Below are 20,124 nucleotides of genomic sequence, written 5' to 3'. Positions count from 1 at the left end.
TCTCCTGTGCCCTTTGCCGTGTGACTTCATAGTCCTTCCCAACAGGCACTGCATCCCCATGGCTCTGGGCTTGGCCGTACCCCTGGCTGTGACCACGGGCAGGTGTGGCAGTGTCCGCAGCTCTGAGTGGAGACTGTGCAGAGCGGGTGTGGTTGTGCCCCTCCCCTGGAGGGTCTGCGCTCTGCTGTGAGAAGAGCACACATTCCTTACTGCTTCTCTTCTGGGGTGGACTCCTGACGGATAAGGTGCACAGGGAGAAGGGCTTCTGAGCTCTCACAGTCCAGCCAAGCTGCAGTGCAAGCACAGCCATCATGTAACAAGAACAAGGGAAAACAAGGAATATGTATTGTAATTAAAAGCCATTGAGATGCGGGGGCTACGTGCTGCCGCAGCAAAATGTGACTTATAGAGAACATCTGTTTGGATTTAGAGACACCTCATTGCTGGGACCTCGCACCTGTGCCTCCTGGAGTCCAGGGACACATCTCCGGGCTGTTGCTAACGCCCTCCTCAGCCCCTACACGTCAGGGAGGTCCCTGGTCTCTATCCTGGTTCTATCCTAGCCAGTCATCTTTGGTTGACAGTATTTAAGATCGCACTACCTTAGCATAATTCTCTTCTGACCCACCCTTGCCACAGAAAATGCACACACCTTCTTTGATGGGACAAACTCTGGAAATTAAGGACATTCAGAGCAGTTAGTTCCCTTCTGACGTCTCCATCACCAGCTGGCCGGCTTCCCCACTTGTGCTCTAGATTCTTCAAAACAAGAGTCAGATGTCAACTCCCTAGGGCTCTCCAGTCTTTAGGAAAAGGCAGACCAAGTGCTTCAAGTTTGTGTATGTTGTAGCGCAAGTCCGCGGCAGCCGTGCGACTACGCTGCGCAGACCTCCTCCAGGATAATCCACTGTGAGGAGCGCGGCGCCCTGACAGCCGCAGCTGCCACCTCTGTCATTCAGTTATGATGTCTGTATCGAGGCCCCACTTCCTCCCGTTGTTCCCACGCAATGACTAAGCACAGTGGGGGCACCAGTGCTACCCCATTCCTGCCTGACAGGGAAGTCCTGAAATTAAAGTTGCCAGATAAAATACAGGACACTGAATTAAAGTTGAAATTAAGGTCATCAATTCGTCGTTTTTTGTACAGGTGTGCAGATATACTGAAAACTGTTTGTTGTTGATCTGAAATTTAAATTTAACTGTATGTCTGCATTTTTATTTGCTAAGTGCACTTATAATGACGATACAGTTGTCTCCCCATATGGGGGAGGGAGGAATTGGTTCCAGGACCCACTGCAGATAGCAAAATCTGAGGATGCTCAAGTCTCATTCTCAGCCCACAGCCTCCTGGGCTGGATCCCAGGTTCCATAACCACAGACTCAACCAACCACGCATTCAACCAACCTCAGATCGTGTGTTAAGTCTGCAGTCCGTGGTTGGCTGATTCCTGGGCTGCAGAACTAGGGGATATGGAGGAATGACTGTGTGTTTATTGAAAAAGATCCTCCTATTCAGATCCCTGTCATTCAGAGTTCGTCTTGAGCACACCCCAGCATCCTGGCTGAACATCACCGAGAAACGCATGAAACACTTCCCATCCAGTTCCAGTCCTTGTCTCTCTCTCCCCTTTCGTAAGCATCAGACCTGCATCATAGTTTAAATGTTTTCCCCTGCCTATTCCGGCTCATTTCTCTCTGTCCTTGGCAGGCATTTCCCCATAAACCCTCTTGTAACTCAAATCCCATCCTGGCATCTTCTCAGAGGACCTGAACTGAGACACAGAATTTGATGGAATTTATATCTTTATCTCCCCTGAAAATTCTATTTTCACTCTGCCATGTGGATATTGGACTAGATGATTTGCTAAAGTCCCTCCAGCTCTGTCTTATGATTCTGGGTTTCTCCCTCCGAGGCAGAGAGATCACCCTGTGAAAAGATTCCACTTTGGCGGTACGGAAATGACTTTAACTTGTTCCAGACAGGTTCCTGACTCCTCTAGGCTTCCTTGAACAGTCTGTGGAAATTGGCTAGCGTGAGATGCTGTAAATGGTAGCTAAATGAGGTGAGAAATAGGGTCACCTCATTCCACCACATCATAAAAGCTGCAAACTACATTCTGTATTCAAGCTAGTTCCCCCCTAACTATGAATGCTGAGGTGGTAGAAGCAAGTCAGAGAGCACGTTTCTGTTAGGTTGGGCAGCCGCAGTCCCCAAGCTTGTTCGAGCTGGAGCAGGAGCTGGTTCTCCAGTCATACAACTCAAAACTGCCCACTGCTGAAGGGCCAGGCTCCTCCCTTGAAATCTCCATCCAGTCCTACTGAATACTCGAGCACTGGCTGTGTTGAAGTGGACGATGGGAGACAGGCACACTTGCTATTTTTTTTCTGTTTTCGTTTTTATTGATCTTCTGCAGTGAAGGCTTTTCAGCAGGGAAAATGTGTCCTATCCAGCCATTGCCTTTGTGTTATTGGAATCAGCACTATGAGCAGAGCCTTTGTCTTGGCATCGCATATGGAATGCTAGGAACAAGTCGGGGGACTGGAAGTCACAGTCTACTCGGGTGGGAATAGCTGAGCTGTGGCTGGTACGGCGTGTCCGAGATGGTGTGATGTTTCCACAATGCGACATAGTTGAGTAAAACGGGAACCTTGAGGAAGGGGCCCTAAACCCCACGAGCAATGTGACCCCCTCCTCAATCCTATCCCTTAATAAAGGAAATAAGCCCACGGAGACCAAGTGGACCAGCAGAACTACCACACGGGCTTGTCTGTGAAATGAATGGGATGAAGGTGGTGTTGTCTCCCATCCTGCTTCAATACCTTGACCACTTAGCACACAAAACGTAAAGACTGTTAGGGAAGGAGACAGACAGTCTGGAGGGTGGAGATGAGGAGACGCCAATGCTGTGACCCAAACATTCCGGATTAGGGTGGGGCTCCCGCTGCGGGGTTGCCTCCTGGGACCCTATCATCAGGCGGTGGCGGCTGATAATGGTGTTGCCCCTCCCAGGTCTCGTTTACCAAGCTGGTTCCTTCATTCTCTGCTGCTTGAGTGTCAGCTATGAACATTTCACAGCTCTGTCCTTCTCCTGAGAACTGTCCTTGACTAAAGTGAACAGCGTACCCGGAAATGCCAGGGATGTAAAGGTTTCCTTCAAAGGCAGCTCATGGCCAGTTACCAGGAGACACTGGCCACACAAGGTCAGCTGCAGGGCCTCAAGTTGGGACAACTCTGTGGTGTTTTCAGGCTGCAGAGTTGCCCCTTTTAGGTGAAGCTAAGGTCAGACATCCACTGAACCCACCTCTGCCTAAATCTTCCTCAGGTGAATCCAATTACCCACTCCTATGCTGAATTCAGCTGAGAGCACTCTTTCCATCAATCAATCGTTCGAGAATCCTTGTCGCAGGTCTGCTTTTAGGGCACCTGACCTATAGCAGAGGCTTGAATTCTCACAGCAGATAAATGACGATGTAGTCGAACAAGGCAGAGGGTCAGTTACTTCTCAAGTCATATTGCTGTGGGATCCCAGCCCCGGTTATCACCAAATGGAGGTTCGTATTTCCCCAATCATAAAACTTAAACATCTCCATAACTCAAGGGTCAGGGTTCCTCTCCAGGAATCTGAGGTCTGACAACCCTGCTAAATTCCTCTGTGCTGCTTCAGAAAGTAATAGGTAATGAGGGGACACATACCTGATCTTGCTTCTGGCTCTGTGATTTTCCCCTAATAAATACTGAACCAGAAATTCTGATGAGAATCATATTTTATGTTCTTGTTTGATCAACAGAAAATATCCCGTTTGGCCACCAAGAACAGGATAAGAATTGGGAGAAAAGTGTGGAACTTCCAACCACGTTGCATCTAAATTCTTTGAGTGGATAGAAAGCTACTGTAGATTAAATTATTCATAGTTCCATCACTACCAATAGTTTAAGCTTGTTAATGTAAAATCTTTTTTCCTTCTTATCAGCTTGTCACATGCTGCTTAGAAATAATATTCACCTGCTATTACTCTCAGCAAACAAATGAGAAAATTGAAGTGGAATTTAAATCATGATTTCATGATTTCCCCAGAGTGGAAAGCATGGGTCTAGTTTTGGAAGTATAACTTTAGAAATGGAGTAATTGCAACCTGTAATTTTAGCTTGACTTTCGCTGATTAGGTACTGTGGACGTGTGTGCATGGAGATACCTTTCTCAGGTTTGACAAAGGACTTCTCCTGTTTCTACTAAATAGCCCACCAAACCTCTTAGGCTGTCGTTACTCACTGGTTACTTACTGTTGATTTATTAGTGTGAAAGGAATGAAGAGAAAGGAAAGTGGCAGACATTTCAGAGACCCAGGATTAGAATTAGAAGATCTCACCTTGGGGTGAAAAGGGGAGAAACAATTCTACAGTTTAAAGAAAAATTTGGAGCTTAACAATGCATTTCAAGCTCTATGTCATTGCTATACGCGGTTACGGAGGACTCCCTAATCTCTTCCAATATTATAATGTTATAATATTATAGTTGTCAATAAAAAGGAAGACGGCCCCTGAACAGCTGCTGTGGGCCCCACGACAGGTGTGTCTTTCCTCCTTAGATTACACATCCATGCTCCAGCCCTTTCTAGTTTATAGGGAAATTGACTGCATTTCTTTGTGCCAGAAGTTTCTGCACCTGTAACACGGGAATAATGATAATATTTTCCTCAGCATTGTTAAGATTGAATTAAGTAATGTAACTACTGGCACATAGTAATGGATCAATAAATTGCACCTATTTTTATGTTTCTGTTTGCTTTTTACTGCTTTTACTTATGTAATCTTTTGGCTTGGTCAAAAAGTTCAAAATTCTCGTGGATACTTCAAAATATTTGCTAATGATGCATAATTAATGTTTAATATCACTTTTTCTTTTTTTGTTTTATTTTCACACATAAAAAGGTTTGGCTGTTTTGAGCACCTTAAATATTATATTCCAATCAGTAATTTCACTCCTCTTAAGTGTGTCAATTATAGCTGAATAAAACTTAGTAGAAGAAAGAGAACGAACATTCTTTAAACAACTCTTATGGACTAGTTCCAGAGGGAGATGACTGTGTCCTTTCGTGGCTTTCCAATTATAAACATAACACATATTTGTAGAAAAATTTGGCAAACACAATTTGTAAGGAAAACATGAGTCTTCCACAGCCACAAGGATCGGTGCAGCCTTTTTCCAGAACTTAAAGATATTTACTTTCAATTTTTTAAATTAACATTGTTCTAATTATAAAAGTAATGCATTTTCCATCTTGTTTGCTGATCTTCAATGCTGTGTAAATTTACTATGTAATGACTGATTCTGTGTCTGCTCGAGCTGTCACGGTACCTACCGTCTGTTGTGGATGTGGCTCTTGTAAACAGCATATAGCTGGGTTTGCTCTCTTACCCAGTATTTTCACTGAAGAATTGCATCTGTTTATACTATTCGTGATTAATGACATATTTGGACCGATTTACTTTAAGCTGTTTTGTACTGTCCCTGTGACTTTCAGGCTTTTTCCTTCCCCTACTATCCTCTTTTCCTTTTTCATTTTTTCTCCTCTTTTCTCTTCTTTTGGATTGATTGGGTTTCTCTTCCATGTCATTATGTTTTCTGCTACTAGTCTGAAAATATACACTTGGTTTCTAGTATTTTAAAGATTATTCAAGTGATTTAAATGTATATATTTTATATAACCCTGTATACATTTAACTGATGTTTTTATCCCTTTACGAATCATTTTATTCACTAACTGCCTTTCTTTGTATATGCCATTTTTCAGAATTTTCTATTTAACTTGGCTTTATCCTCTAAATCAGACATTATTTTACGGTTAGTCCATAATTTAAACATTCAGGTTTCATTTTCTTTATTTAAGAGTCTATTTGTCATTTGGGGGGGGGTTGAGTAATTTTCTTCTCTGTGTGACGGCATCTAAGTTGTTCCTTTGTTTTTTGCAGTCACTGTTGCGTCTCCAGGTGTGGAATTCTTGGGATTCAGTGGGTTTCTTAAACAGGAGAATGGCATTTTAAATTATTAGAAAATTAAGCTATTTTATCTTCTGTTATTGCCCCTTTCCCGTGACCTCTGCTGTCTCCTCTGGAATTCTGATCAGAGTATCCCACGCTTTTCTCTCTAGCCTTGAAGCATGCGCTTCTCCCAAATATGAGAGGACCGTCCCTTGTGCACAGTGACCTGACTTCCTTACTGCCTCTATCTTCTAGCCCATTACTTATGCTCTTGTCTTCTGATTGAGTAGTTATTTGAATTTATATTTTTACTTACAATTTTCATTTACATAATTATTTATTTAAAAAAATCAGCCTGATTAACTTAAAGACAAGTTGTTTTTTTTTTCTTTTGTAACGTGTTCAATTTGTTACCTTCAAAATCTAACAAGTGTGTTAGACTTATTTCCTATCCGTATCTGGTCATTTCAGTATCTGTAGTCTGCAGTTTTGATTCCATAGACCACCCTCTGCTCTCCTTCATGTGGGCACTTGCTCAGATGGCCCCATTCTGCTACTTAATGAATGTGAGATTGTGAATGCATGCTTCTTGGACCTTAATTTTTTGGCGAAATTCTTTGAGTCCTCAGTTTAGGGTAAGTTTATTCAGCAAGGATACAGGTTTGCTTTTGCTAGGCTCCTGGTGGGCAATACCAACCCAAGAAAAATTTATGAAATATTTGTGCCATGATTCTACAGGTCACATATGTAGGATAAACTCTAGTCTCAACTCCTTGAATGGAGGTTTGTTCTTAGAAATTCTTAAGGGGACCTTTATTTTTATTTTTCTCTCTCCCTAGAGCTCAGACTAAGATAAGAGAGGGTATTCCTGTGTTCTCCCTTCACAGAAGATACATCTATATTTATATCACATATAATATGAATTCTTTGGTTTGTAGTCATTATATGAGAGGACTTTCAGATTACCTGTCTTTTTTGCAGAAGTCTCTCACTGGACCTCCCACTATGTATGCTACTCAGGCTTTGCCTCTTACCTCCAACTCCATATGTGGCGCCTTAAAACCAAGCATCTAGGTTCCACAAATCTACTGAGTTTTCTGCTACTGAAATCTGCTGAAAAGGATGAATTGTGCCCATTTGTCCCATTTGCTCGCCCACATCCATCCCTTTTCTTTACCCTTTGCTCTTCTGCAAGGAGCTGACCTCTGGAGACTGCCTCATCCAAGCTTCTTACACACCAGCTTCTTCATGGGTTCAGGCAGTGGACGGATTGGCAGTGGTTCAGACAGTCGGACAACAGGATCCTTCTCTGTGCTTACTCCTTGCCTGGCACAGATCTGGGGGTAGTGTTGTACTCTCACTTAAAACTCCTGCTGGGTGGTTCTTCTAGGGCCCTGCGCCGTTTTAGTTTTCTCTAACACCATTCCTTTCATGGGATAGATACAGGGTAACTCTTGTCAGCCTCTGGATGCTTCAGAGTCCTTTTTGTACCTTAAGCAAGAATTACCCTCTAGAACAATGAGCTGCTTCAGAACCATTTTTATTTTATTTATCTTTTTTTTGAACTGAAGGATAGTCGGTTTACAGTGTTTTTTCAGTTTCTGGTGTACAGCGTAATAGTTCAGTCATACATGTACTTACATATATTCATTTTCATATTCTTTTTTCACCATAAGTTACTACAAGATATTGAATATAGTTCCCTGTGCTGTACAGTATAAACTTGTTATTTATCTGTTTTATATACAGTAGTTAGTATCTGCAAATCTTGAACTCCCAGTTTATCCCTTCCCATCCCCTTCCCCCTCTGGTAACCATGAGTTTGTTTTCTATCTCTGTGAGTCTGTTTCTGTTTTGTAAATAAGTTCTTTTGTGTCATGTTTTCAGATTCCACCTATAAGTGAAATCATTTAGTATTTTTCTTTCTCTTTCTGGCTTACTTCACTTAGAATGACAATCTCCAGTTCCATCTATGTTGCTGCAAATGGCATTATTTTATTATTTTTTATGGCTGAGTAGTATTCCATTGTATAATATACCACCTTCTTTATCGAGTCACCTTTCAATGGACATTTAGGTTGTTTCTATGTTTTGGCTATTGTAAATAGTGCTGCTGTGAACATTGGGGTGCATTTATCTTTTTGAATTAAAGTTCCCTCTGGGTATATGTCCAGGAGTGGGATTGCTGGATCATATGGCAACTCTATTTTTAGTTTTTTGAGGAATCTCCATACTGTTTTCCATAACGCCTGCACCAAACTACATTCCCACCAGCAGTGTAGGAGGGGTCCCTTTTCTCCACAGCCTCTCCAGCATTTATTGTTCGTGGACTTTTGAATGATGGCCATTCTGACTGGTGTGAGGTGATACCTCATTGTAGTTTTGATTTGGGTTTCTCTGATAATTAGCAATATTGAGCATTTTACCATGGGCCTATTGCCCATTTGTATGTCTTCATTGGAGACCTGCTTGTTTAGGTCTTCTGCCCATTTCTGGATTGGGTTGCTTGGTGTTTTTTGTTTTTTGTGTTTTTTATTATTATTATTAAGTTGTATGTTTCCCAGAGACCCCTTCTTAGAATGTTTCCAGATTAGAGTCGGCCATACAGAACCTGCCTGTGGACTTGGGACTGGGATGTGATGTCTGTCACTCTTTCAAGTTCCTGGTGGTCAGATGTAATGTGGGACAAACATAGAGGCGCCCGGTGGCTAACATCTTGTCTTCACCCTCTTCTGGGTTACACTGTACTTTTTTCTGACTGCTGACTCATTCCACAAATAGTAGCCTCAGACCAACCACCAGATGCTTCACTGCAAACTCACATAGTAGTTGCTACATGGATGCAAAAACTTCCATTTTCACTGTGAAGATGCCTGAGATAAAAGACCATGTGGAGAGAGAGGCCCAGATATCACAGCCATTCCACATATCCTAGGGGAGTCTCAGACTTGTGAGTGAGATGGTTATTTACCTTCCAACCCCCATCAAAGCAGCCGAGTACCTAGAACCATGTGAGTGACCCCAGGCAAGACCAGCAGAAGAAACATACTATTAAATCTTGAGGAAAAATACAATATTATTGTTTTAAGCCACTAAATTTTGGGATTTTTTTTTTAATGCAGGCTGTAGAAATCAATACATGTGAATGCAATGTTGCTGTAATAATTAAAAAAAAAAAACCCTAAAACATGTAACTTTGGGACTTGATGATTGGAAGAATCCAGAACAATGGCAAAGAGGCTGCTACTGGAGGCCCTGAGAAAACCATCAGAGGCTGGAGGAAAGGTGACCTTTGTGATTTAGTTTCAGAAAAGTTGGCCAAAATGCTGCCTGTGATCATTTGGAAGTTAGGATGAGCAGTTGGATCTGCCTCAGGAGGCTTTTAGGGAGAATGTTGAAAGGCTAATTGGCTTCTTTTAGTACTGGATGATCAGATACGGGAAGAAAGAGGTGATTAAAATAGAACTGTAAGGGGGAAGGGCACAGCTCAGTGGTACAGTGATGCCTAGCATGCACGAGGTCCTGGGTTCAATCCCACTACCTCCATTAAAAAATAAATGTTACCCCCTCCAAAAAAAAATAGAACTGTACATTTCGAACAGAGTTGATGAAATAAGAAGGACTAATATTGTTTTGTGTTGGAAAATAAATTCAGCTCACCCCTAGTCTCCTCAGTTAGCAAAACATCATCAAAGCAATGAGACCTAGGGCTACACGTGAAATAAAGGTGCGTCAGTAAGACCTTCTGCTGATACTTATGAAAGATGCAAGGTGCTGTCAAGCACACACTGTCAGCCAGAACAAAAGCATTCAAAGCATCATGAGCATTGCCAAAATAGCCTCACCTGTGCCCCAAATAGTGGGAGGCCATCTGCGCCCTCCAGCCCCAGTTAAACTGTCCGATGTGATCCCAGGTGGCAGGAGGAACCCCAGGTGACACCAGGAGCAGAGCGGCTCAAATTTCCAGGAGTGCCCTGTTGTGTGATGTGTTATGCAGTAGTTGGGAACTAATGCAAGCTCTTCATCATAATTATTTGTAACTGGGGGTGTGATTAATCCGATTCAATGATTCTTTTTGTTTCTAAAATGCTAAACGACATCTTAACGCTATCAGTCCAGCATAGAGAAAATATTTAATACTGAAGCATTTTGTATTTTCCTTTTAAAATTGGCAGGTGAGTTCTATATAGTAGGACCTCGTCATTTATCTATTTTGTGTACAATAGTTCCTATTTGATAACCTATGATGAAAAAGTGTATGAAAAAGAATCTGTATGTACAACTGAATCACTATGCTGTGCACCAGAAACTGAGACAACATTGTAAATCAACTACATTTCAATAGGAAAAATTTTTAAAAATAAGTGAAAAAACATTGGCAGATGAGGAAATAGACCTAAGAAGAGTTCAGGATTACATGAAGAGATACAGCAGTAAGCCATGGTGGATGGCTCAGATTTAGCTGAAAGCTTTCTTTTGTTTTGAGGTACTATTGTTTATCTTCATTTACCACTTTATCCTTTTCCTAAACTCCCCCCCAAAAAGGTGTGTGCGTTCAACAGTCTTTTAGACCAATAAAGTGAGCGTGTCCCCCACACTCCGTTTTAGAACTACAGACCTAGAAAATCCCCTTTCTCCTATTCTTAAGCTTAATCTTCCCGGGACAGTCTTACTCTCCAAAGGGCTTACAATGCCAGCGTCCATCGTTTTTCCTCAGCAGTGTAACATGAACCCTCTTGAGAGAAGGCGATTCATAACCACTACCAGACGCCAGGGACCTGGGATATGGGCGTGTGCCACAGACGTGATTCACATCTGGAAGAGGCATATTTTGGCCCAAACAGGGCATTCAGATTCTCCACCTTTAGTTACTAGCACCATCACCATCGCTGCCGAGAGAGCAGCAACCATTTGGCCCTCTGTCTCCTGCTGGATCTCTGACTCAGGAGTCCCCCCGCTCTCACCCCGACCCGGAGTCAAGGTCCCCTCGCCCCCTCTGGGGCCGGTGCGCGATGCCAGCCTCGTCAGACTTGGACTCCCACCCGACTGGCAGGTCGCCGTCTTGGAAATGCTCCCTGCTCAGGGCTGCCAGTCTCCTTGTGCGCTCTGCCAGCGCCTCGAAACTGATGCTCTCTGCGGGAGACAGGCAGCCAGCCCAGCCACGCTGTGATGAGGACGTTTCTGGGCTCGCAGTGCTTTCTCATGGCCCAGAAGGGAAAAGTCAGTGGTCCCCTCTCTAGCGTTAAACCTAGGAATCATTCCTCCCCCCAAGCCATGCTGTTTAAAATCTAAATATCGGAGTTACTTGTTCACCCTCGCAAACACAGCCGCTGTGGATGACGCAGCGCTGGCGTTACAGGGAGTTCAAGGCTGGAGAAGTGTGTGGTCTCAGCAGGAAGCTCTTCCCGGAGCCTGTCTCTCTCCGACGGACTTTCTGAGCCCATCTCGGGTCCTCTCGGCGATGCGTCCCTGCTTACCAGCTTAGCGTCCAATTCCATTGCTTAACCCAGGCTGCGCCGTTTCAAGCTGGCACATATGATCTAATACTGTTGAACCTTAAAAGGGAAGAAATTGGAGTCTTCTTTTTTCCTCAAGTGGCACATCGGTCTATATGAAAATCTGTTTTTCCTAAGCAAGCAACACTCGTGTTCCACAGCTGAAGAGAGTCGAAGTCCTGTGGTTGGTGAGAAGGGAATAAAAAGTGGCAGAAAATTATTTCCAGTAGATGGGCTGTCAGCCTCAAAATTGATTCATTATTTCACCTTGCCTGGAGAGAGAGTCAGAGCCCACTTAGATGTTTTATTCTCTAAATGGGGTCTAGATTTTCTATCTGTGGTGAGAGTACAAGAGAAAGAGATTCTTAAAGAATCCTTTAAAGGTAGAAAAAATGCTCTAAGGATTTTCTGTCACAAAACTGAGAGGACTCCTCTGTTTCTGAACTGTCAATCTAACTTTTTCTAAAACATTTTGGCAGTTGCTTCCCTCAGCGTTGTCAAATGTGTCACTGATAACAGTGTTGCATCATAGAGGAGGAAGGGGATGCGAAGAACTTAATCCTCCACCCTTGTCAGCGGTGTGGTCGACACCTTGAAAGGGGGGTCCTCGCCCTCCGACTGTGTCTTCCTGAGTCCGGCACAGCAGTGGGGTGTCAACGGGTGAGGGGAGGGGGTGTTTATGCAAAGTCTACAAAGTGTTTGGTGTTTCCATATTTCAAATTCTCCACAAACCTGTGGGAGCAAATTCATCACCTTCCAGTTGCACAGGAAAGGGCTGAGGTGCAAATCAATCAAGGACGTTTCTGCAGGTCCCACACCTGTTCGTGTCCCCTGGGCTGGGTGCTCAGGTGGACCCAACTCTGGAGGCCACGCCCTTTGCACTGAATCCCATTGTGTTGCTGAGCACGTGTTCGGCGAATATGCGGAACGGTGGGGCGTGAGTGTGCTGGCTTTCTTTATAAACCTACAGATTAATAACAAGTACGGTGGTCAAGATGGTCAGAGAATGGAGGAGTGGCTGAAACCCCTAAATGGCAATATGATAATGTGATGCGGTGTTGAACGTGCCAGTAGTTTGGACTGTCACAGGCAGGGCTGCAGCCGCCCAGCCCAGCAAGACTGTCATTTTATCCCCAACAGAAAATTATTTTTTAAAAATGCGATGTGTTTATGGTCAAGCCCCCGGGCATATGTACAAGAACGCAGCCAGCATTTACATTTCCATTATCTATTAACTGACACTGCCTTTGCCAGGCATTTGATACAATTAAGCAAATGCTTGACAGAACAGAAGGGTCTTGTAGGGATCCCTGAGGGCACGTCTGCATTAACTACGCCAGCGGGGTTAATGCACCCATTTGGCATCTGCATGCGTTTTCCCATCAGCAAATACACGAATGCCTTGCATCCTTGTCTCTTGTCCCAGAGGAATAACAGTAAATGAATTGAGCTATTCGCAGTTTGTTCCGTTTACGTCTTCTGTTTGAAATGCATCCACACCCATTGTAGATTACATTCCATGCTTGTGTCTCCTCTTCATTTCCTTGAAAATAGCCTAATTTTTAAATTTAGTTTACTACTGATGCAGGAAAACGAAAGTGGGACATGAGGGCTGTGTCCCAGGTCTCTGGGACGTGCCCCGCCAAGTGTGGGGGGGAAAGATTAAAGGGTTAGCCACAGTTGAGTGAAGGTAGATTTATTCAGAGAGATACATTGAAAGGCAAGAGAGAGGCCACGAGGTGTGGGGGTTGGGTGCTCAGATTAAAAGTAGGTACACAGTCCATAGGCAGAGTATGGGCCGTCTCTGAAGAAAGAGAGAGAGGGGCGGCAGCCAGGCACCGTGTTGCTGGTTTTTATGGGCTCAATGCCTTCATATGCTAATAAGTGGAAGGACCAGTCTACATAGCCTGGGGAAGGGGCAGGGATTCCCAGGAAGTTGGCCATTTCCCACTCTTTGACCTTTTGAGGGTAGCCTTGGGGCTGCCATTGTGCCTGTGGGCGTGTTAGTCACCATGTTAATATATTACAATGGGCTTAGAATGAAGCTTAAGATCTACTAGAAGTTAAATCTCTCATCATCCTGAGCCTCAAGGCCTCCTGGGGGTTGAATCTTTCACCGTTTTGATGTTAACTGCTGTGGCATTCCTTGCATGGCTGTGCCCTGCCCCCTTCCCCCCTGTCTCCCTAGTGTTAGTAAGGAAATGGAACCGTTCTTAGGGGAAGCACACAGCCTCTGAATGTTAACGCCTTGGTTTGTAGAGTCTCTAATGCCAGGTTATAATCACTAGTGGAGGGAAGGGGAAAAAACTCAGATATTAATAGTGATAATACAGAATTTGGCATTACAATACCTGATACAGGGAGGGTTTGTCTTTCACTGTGCTGTTTCATGGCCTCTGAAATGAAGACGCACTTCAGGCACTTCTGCAGGTTCCCTTCGCTGGCTTCTGGATGTATATGCGCCTCTCTGGGAAGGGACCTCACCATGTCAGGTAAACATTTGTTTTTTGTCTAGGCCAAGTCATCAGGATCTCCTTCAAAAGCGCTCCCCAAAAGGCCTGCTCTGGGGGCAGTAGATACTCCAGCTTTTTTTTTTTTTTTTTTCTTTGGTCACAGAGAGAAGCTACACCATGAAACCAAAGACAGCTGGAGTTAAGTCTTGGGCTTAATTACGTATGAGGCAGCGTGGACCGTAGTATTTACACTTTGCGTTGGTCTGTAGCTGCATCAGACCCGTGTGACCCAGTGGGTTTGGAGCATCCTTTGGAGCTGATGGGGTTTAGCAGTAAGAGTAAAGCAGCCGTGGAGGGGCGTGCACGCTGCATCGTCCCACGGGAGGGTGCAACTAAACAGAAAACACGAGTGAGGGAAACCTCAATGTCACTTCAGCTTTGTGAGGTGAGGAGATGTACAGGATACATGAAATGAGCTGATAGTCTTGTCAAATCGGGCATTAGGGGTGAAAATAGGGCTATTTCTCTCCTTTTCTGTTTTTAAAAAGACACTGCGGTGTTTTATCAAATGTATCTATCCATCTATAGATAGATATATTTCATTTATCAAATGGGAGATAATCTCACAATGGACAAATACCTTTGCACAGACTATGCTTTTATTTACTAAAAAGAAGAAAAGAAAGGAAAGAAAACTCCTTTCGTGGACTTCTGTATAAATATGACCGAAAGGCTTTGCTTGACTGCACTGCACAAGTTCTTAGGTTTTTGTATAGAGAAAAGGAACCATAAAAAGTATTTTATTTTTAAAGTATATTCAAAACTTGTGGTTGCCGAGGGGGTTGGGGGGGGGAGGGACAGACTGGGGCTTCAAAATTTGTAGATACTTACGGACATATGCAGAATAGATAAACAAGATTATACTGTATAGCACAGGGAAATATATAGAAGATTTTGTGGTAGCTCACAGAAGAAAAAAAATGTGACAATGAATATATGTATGTTCATGTCTAACTGAAAAATTGTGCTCTACACTGGAATTTGACATAACATTGTAAAATGACTATAACTCAATAAAAAAAGTTAAAAAAAACTTTACAGTATGTATATTTTAAATTTATGTTAATGTGTTACTAACTGAAAGAAGAACAAGAGTTATCAAGGATTATTTTCATTCTTTTTACTTATTACTCACATTACAAGCTATTTCCTATTGTTTGGATATTTTAGGTTAAGCATTTGGAGTTGCTGATTCTAGAGTGAAAAGAGACTTTCACATTTTTCTACTATAGCTCAGTTATTTGAGAAATCTGAGACTTCTACAGCTTGTGAGTCACTCCGTCAAATAACTAGTTAGTGATATTACTACTGTTAAAATTGACTGTCGCAAAACATAGTTGTTTTTATTTTTGCCAAGTACAATATTACCCTGAGTCCTAGATGGATTTGAATTTTAGTTTTTTAAATTAGTTAATACAGAGAGCATAATATATGTAATAAAACACCTTACTATATACAAAATAGTTAAACAACAAGGACCTACTATATAGCACAGAGAACTATATTCAACTTCTTGTAATGAGCTGTAATGGAAAAGAATCTTAAAAATATGCATATGTATAACTGAATTGTCTGGCTGTACACATGAAACTAGCATTGTAAATTGATGACATTTGGATAAATATAAGAATTAAAAAGATAAAATAAAGGGGCTACCAAAAAAAATAAGTACCATGTTCTCTTAAGAGCACCCGGCTTAACAACTAGAACTTGAACAATATGGTTAAATTAACCTTTATATTTCTCCCCATCAAATTAATTAAAACGTAGTACAAATTAAAGCACATTTAATTTCTCTATAGATACCCACTGTTGACAATTTCATATATATCCTTCTAAACCTCTAGGTATTTGAATATTTAATTTTATAAAAACAGTATCATACAATAGAGGCTATTTTGCATTTTGACTTTTAGCTTAACGATATATTATAGATATAATACCTTGTCTTAATATGCAGTTATTTATTTTATTTTACTTGTATATATATTTTGAAGTATAGTCAGTTTATAATGTTGTATCAATTTCTGGTGCACAGCACAATGCTTCAGTCATACATGGACATACATGTATTCTTCATATTCTTTTTGACCATAAGTTACTACAAGATACTCAATATAGTTCCCTGTGCTATACAGTATAATCTTGTTGTTTATCTATTTCATATATGTTAATATCTGCAAATCTCGAAATAAATATTGCAATGTCATTCTTGTCTATATTTCTTTGTCCACTTGTGCTAAGTATTTCACATGATGGATTTCTAGAAGAGCTGTAATGCTGATATTACTACATCCCTTTTGAGTTAATTGATCTGGAACAGAAATTTGAACACATCTTGAGGATTAAATAGAACCATCTTGTTTGATTTACTCTGACAAAGGATGACTATAGTTCTAATATTTTGGTCTCAGTTCTAAGGTAGACTTTATATGAAAATTTAAGGTCCATTCAACAAAATGCTGAAGATGAAACTAACATCTCTTAAAAATATCTCACTTGCTCCCAGGATGCTAAGGCCAGAACTCCATGAAAATTAATCCACGGAGCTTTGGCAGCAAGTCCAGAGAGAGCTGTCAATGCAAATGCCCAGCGTGCCCGGCACTGTGGTCTCAAGACCACGTGGAGAGCAGAGGCTTTCAGTTATCTGACCTCCCTCCTGCCCTGGAAGTGCATCAGTGCCAGTCATGGCCCTGGAGGTGAAGGCAGAGCAGCTCAGAACTCCATCTAGCAAATCACACTCAACACAGCGCTGGCTTGCCTCTCAGGGACTGGAGCGAGGCTTTGCATTCACTGTTCTCTGAAGTTTTTCCTTTTCTCTATTTTCTAATTGACACAATTACATAGTTCATATTTAATGAGCTCTTGGCAGAGAAGATACAATTCAAAGCCAAAAATGTTCATTTCTCTTTTAGTGGTTCCATTATTATAAATTAATAATGAAACATAGTATCTGAACCAGATCTATTGTTGTTAACAGGGTCCTTGGACTTCATGGACCCAAGCGTGACCCCTTCCTCTGCCCCAGCACCAAATTAGCTACAATAGATGATCACATGCAACACATTTTCTAGAGAAATTCAACCATAGTTTATCTCCTTCACTTGAACTATCACAAAGAAACCAAGTGGTTAAATTTTGTCCAAGGCAAAATACTTATTATGAGTCATCAGAATATACTGTCTAGTAAGGAGCATCCTTCGTTAGTTGTCATAGATGGAAAGACATTGCTTATTTGGTCATTTTGGGAGTACATCTAGCAGAACTGGACCAGCTTCTCAGAGAAACCCAGACCTGATCCTATAAACTATGGGCAGAGATTTTCCAGTGGTCAGCCACGTGACTGCTTTCTCTTTTTCATTTGTCACCTTCTACACACACATGTGACACACACACATATACAAAAATACAACTTATATTTAAGTGTTCATAAAAATATTCTTGATTAACTTGTAGGACAGTTATACCCTGAGTTCTACTTAAATATAGTTCTTTGTTCTACTCTAATTCTGATAAAGCTTTCACTTTACCCAAGATTAGCTTTGAGGGAAATCACTATATTGTGGACCCTGCAAACATTGTTTTGTTTATGCTCAATTTTATAATGGAAATGAATATCCAGTTGAATGGAGTCTGCAGTTTTATGTTCAGGTTTTATTTTACAGACATTTTATGGTTCTGCACTGGTTGAGTTCTAGCTGTATAAGAATTGTATAGGGTGGCTCAGATTTTGTGGGGCACAGAGCACAACTATCATCTGCTTAGGGTTCTCTCCCTTAAGAATTCTGAAGGTGCTGTATGCGGAGACAGGGCAAGAATTTGGTGGTATGTAGCTACCTGCTTCTTGATCCAAGATATGTCTTAGCTTTTTTAAAGTAAGAAATTGTAGATTTTGTAAGAGAATAATACCAAGAACACCATAGCCATCTTGTCAACTTAGTCTTTTTTTCATAAGCAATAATTTGACCTTAATATTTTACCAACACATAGCACATGACATGAAATGAAATCAGAAAGTCAAATTGTTTTATTTGCCATTTAACTTTTCTTTAGATCAGCTGAATGAAATAGGATTATGGAGACCCAAGTAAAATTTCCTTTTCCTTAAAACTAAACCCTTGCTTTCAGAAAGAAAGTGCAAGGGCACACATTCTCTCTACAGGCATTTTTTCTGCCCCACTTGAAAATTTAAGCCAATTACTCAGAAATTTTGTTCAAATGAAATAGTGTGTGGAGGAGTTGGAGCATTGTTAAGGGCAGCATAAAGAGATGTGATTTGTCCTCTTTTCAAAATACGGTAAAAGTAAGTCTACGGTTCTCTTCCTGTGCGGGGAAAACCCAGTTCTTTCCTCCTGCGTCTCTCGTGTGTCTCCTTTACTCCTCACTCTGAAAACTTCTCTTCTGGTACTTCTGGTCACTAAGTGTGTGTGACGCCTCCCCCACCCCCCCACCAAGCAGTTTTCTGTGACGCCACCTGGGTGATCTACAATTTAACTCAGTTCCGACACTATCCACCTAGAGATAGTGTCAGATCCCACAGGTTAAGGGCTCAGTTCCACAAGACAGCACCCGCCCAACTTCAGATGCCAGTCACAAGTAGCAGGTCCCCAGGTCTCCCATAGCGTCTGTCCAATTTGGCTACAAAACAGTTTCCCACAACCCCTTCCTTGGGTTTGATGAATTCACTAGAGCAGCTCATAGAACTCACAGAGACACTTCCTTGTGTTTCCCAGTCGGTTAAAGGATACGAGAAAGGAACCACATAAACAGCCAGATGAAGAGAGACAGTACTTACCTAACTGTTCATCTGCCTCCTTCATCTGGGAAATCTGAGGGGAGCACGTACAGGAGCTTCTGGCCCCATGAAGTGGGGCGTGCCTCCCTCCCTTCCAATCTGGAAGCTCTCCAAACTCCAAACTACTCAGATTTCCTGGAGGCTTCCTCTCATAGGAATTATCCATTATTAACTCCATTTCCAGCCCCTCTTCTCTCTTTTAGGGATGGATAGAGCTGAAAATTCCAAGCTTCTTATCCTGGCTTGGTCTTTCTGGTTAAATAGCGCCATCCAGGAGTCATCCGGGAGTCTGCCCAGAGTTGCCTCATTAGAAGAAAAGACTCTCCTAGTGTTTTATCACTTAGGAAATTACAAGCGTTTTGAGAGCTCTGTGCCAGGAACCTGGGACAGGGACCAAAATATAAATTTTCTCTTATCTCACAATAGTTTCTAATCTATAATTTATTTCTAGTCTTTTTTATATAAAAAAAGTCTATGCTTGAACCTTGTGAAAAAAACTGGTCTATTTTCTTTTAAAAGGGTTGATGTTTTCTACCTCAATATGTGACATTTAAATGACTACTAAATTTAATGTGTTTTAATGTCACTTTCCCTAAGAAAAATGTGTGCTATTTTCTTCTGTTATATGTTGAATATTTATACGTGTTAGTATTATCCTGAATGTCAACATGAGGTTTCTGGAACAGAGCAGCTCACTCTTTACTTAAAGCAAACAATAACTGTTACAGCTTCCCTTTGCCCACATTCTTATCCTTGGGGCGGTGCTGTGAGAACCAGATGTGATCCTGTATGTGGTGGGGGCCACTGTATGGGAGGAGCCCCCAAAGTGAGCCCCAGCATTCACAGGAAAGGGGGCAGCTGTTCCTGCTCCCCTGGGTCACCTTGGAGAGATAGTAGGGAAGGTGCTGGTTCATCACTCTTGGGAATGTAAATGAATTTCTCGTGGAGGAAATTAAGAGTAGTGTCTCCAACTTTGCGAAGTAGGGGATGCTCTTACGGTCTCAAGTCTCATCCTTCTTGAAATATACGCATGTATTTCCCGGAGGCACATCTCTCTGGGGTGCTTCCAGTCTGTAGCTTAACTTCCAGGCTTGTTTTTCTTGTTGTTGTTTTTGTTGTCATTTTTAGCCCAGGTCCCAAGTTTCGGTAACATTTTCTGAGAAAGCTCTAACTATGCAGAAATACATCGATAAAAAAGTCTTCTCAATAGCACCACACCTAGATAGTCACTTTCCATATTGGCTTGTCTAGCAGATTCGTGGAGAATCTTTTAACGCTTTTATTTTTCTTTTACGTATGTATGATTGGGACAAATGAGATCCCATTGTGGAAGTGACTATG

At 42.0% G+C, this 20,124-nt stretch overlaps 2 long non-coding RNA genes across 10 annotated transcripts in view; one reads left to right on the top strand and one right to left on the bottom strand.

Moving 5' to 3' along the window:
* The window catches only part of LOC141574748 (uncharacterized), a 945,654-nt gene that overhangs the window by 531,221 nt on the left and 394,309 nt on the right, over nucleotides 1–20,124 (top strand). The window lies entirely within an intron of this gene.
* On the bottom strand, nucleotides 6,354–18,868 carry LOC123614018 (uncharacterized). Its single transcript, XR_006721487.2, has 3 exons — nucleotides 18,784–18,868; nucleotides 12,208–12,439; nucleotides 6,354–11,654 (listed from the first exon to the last, which is right to left on the bottom strand). It is a non-coding gene; the product is annotated as an uncharacterized LOC123614018 (long non-coding RNA).

This window comes from Camelus bactrianus, chromosome 23, assembly GCF_048773025.1.
Source record: "Camelus bactrianus isolate YW-2024 breed Bactrian camel chromosome 23, ASM4877302v1, whole genome shotgun sequence".
Classification (NCBI taxonomy): Eukaryota; Metazoa; Chordata; class Mammalia; order Artiodactyla; family Camelidae; genus Camelus; species Camelus bactrianus.
Note: the sequence above shows the minus strand (reverse complement) of the source record. Positions and strands in the feature narration are given on the sequence as shown.